The 2,137-nt window shown below is 38.8% G+C and overlaps 1 non-coding gene across 1 annotated transcript; it reads right to left on the bottom strand.

The window, feature by feature from the left end:
- Positions 1-1,636: 1,636 nt before the first annotated feature.
- Positions 1,637-1,743, bottom strand: LOC128042096 (small nucleolar RNA R71). The gene has a single exon (XR_008197304.1). It is a non-coding gene; the product is annotated as a small nucleolar RNA R71 (small nucleolar RNA).
- Positions 1,744-2,137: the final 394 nt, after the last annotated feature.

The following is a 2,137-nucleotide window of genomic DNA, read 5'->3' as shown; positions in this document are numbered from 1 at the left end:
CAATCGAATCATACATATTGTACCTCACAATACTCAAACCAATCTATCAGAATAGCATATTTCATACATTAGGGTTTGTTTTGCCCTTACCGACCCTACGGAAAGCCCACAGTTGATCGAAACGACATGTACGACCCTAGGGAAAAATTTTAAATTTTTGGGCCCACATGCTCGTGTGGGCCCACACACCAAAATTGTCCCTACCTGTGTGGGCTACACGGCCTGGCCTACGGCCCACACACCCAAACCGGCCCAGGTTGTGTGACCCACATGGCCATACACTCACCCGTCACATCGTCATGTGTCGTACACGGCCTGGCACACGCCCGTGTGGTGTCAATAGGCTAGTTTTTCGGCTTTCACCGAATGTTATTTTTGTTACACCCCTGGTTCAATTTTGATGCCACAGTAATCTTGAGACCTCTAAAACCTAAAGACTGTATCCCAAACACTGTTTTAGTAGTAAATTTATGAATTAATAATGACTAAACCAAACTACGCACACGGACTTACCACTAATGAACATCATCACCCCCGCAAATTAGGCCGTTGGAGTGAAATCCATTGCTTCACCACCTTCTCCTACACAACCATTCATAGAATTAAACTCCCTAACTACAACACCAACACGTCAATCCAAAAAGGAAAGAGATCCAAACGAAACAAACTTACAAACTTACCAAGACGAATGGAGAACAAATGAAACGTCGATCCCCAATGATTAAAACGATAAATTCGTTGAACGGAATAAAGAGAAAAAAAACATAAAAAGTTGCAGGGAAAAAAAGGGAAAGAAGAAGAATAGAAAAGAATAACGTAAGAATGTGAGGCAAAAAAAGGGAATTTTTAGAAAGAAAAATAAAAAATAATTCAAACTAAAAATCCCCAACTCCCCATTAACCCACTAACCAACATATCCCACTGAAACTGATATCAGATTCTCATCCAACAACCTCAGAGTTTTAGTTCCACCGAACCTCTATCATACAACCAAAATAAAAAATACCATCCACGCTCACATGGAAATTCGAACACGAGACCTTAGGATAAGCTAACACCTTACTACTTGAACCAGCAGGCTCATTTTGATATGAATTCACCGAAAATATAACATAAGCCTGCCCAATAGGGATAAGGTTATGATAAAAAATAACAGGATTTTCCAAAAATAGGACTTGAACCCAAGACCTTAAACACACACATAAATCACTTAATCACTGAAGTAGATATATATTTATGTCAGGATTCACAAAATCAAAGTGAAATAATTCAAGGTGTTACATAATATGTCATGCCAGTGTTTCATGATCTTAATCCCGGTATTAAGAGACCCGAAATCGAGGCACAATAATTCGAGCTAAAGCCAGTCATGTTCCAGATGCTTCAGACAATAAGCCAATTCAATGGAATGCCTACCGAAGATCCTCATCTTCACTTAAGACTGTTTATGGAGGTGAGCGATTCTTTCAAGTTAACCAGAGTACCCGAAGATGCATTACGATTAAACATGTTTCAATATTTGCTAAAGGAAAAAGCTTGAGTCTGGTTGAACTCATTGCCACCGAATTCCATTTCCACATGGCAAGAATTAGCAGAAAGATTCCTCATGAAGCATTTCACGCCTAGAAAGAATACTAAGTTGAGGAACGAGATCACTACTTTCCAATAAATGGATGACGAGTCCTTGTCTGAGGCATGCGAAAGGTACAAAGAATTATTACAGAAGTGCCCTTATCATGGAATCCCTCATTGCATCCAACTTGAGACGTTTTATAAAGGTCTCAATGCTCACACAAGAAGGTAGTGGACGATTCTACTAATGGTACTCTCCTTTCTAAGTCGTACCTATGAAATCATTGAGAGGATTGTTAGCAATAATTATCAATGGCCAACTAATTAAGCAACGTCAAGAAGACAAGTCATTGAAATACATGAAGTGGATCCACTCACTTCACTCGCATCTCAGGTATCTTCAATTTCCTCAATGCTTTAAAATTTTACCACTTATGAGTTTAATAGTTTTGCAGCTTAGCCACCCAATTAATTTGAAAATATAGCCTATGTTTATTGTGGGAAGGAAATTTGTTCGAAGAATGTCCATCAAACCTAGAATTCGTGTATTACATGGCTAATTAGA

This window comes from Gossypium raimondii, chromosome 6 (assembly GCF_025698545.1).
Source record: "Gossypium raimondii isolate GPD5lz chromosome 6, ASM2569854v1, whole genome shotgun sequence".
In the NCBI taxonomy this organism is placed as follows: Eukaryota; Viridiplantae; Streptophyta; class Magnoliopsida; order Malvales; family Malvaceae; genus Gossypium; species Gossypium raimondii.
The sequence above is the reverse complement of the archived record's forward strand: the minus strand, read 5'-3'. Positions and strand labels throughout refer to the sequence as shown.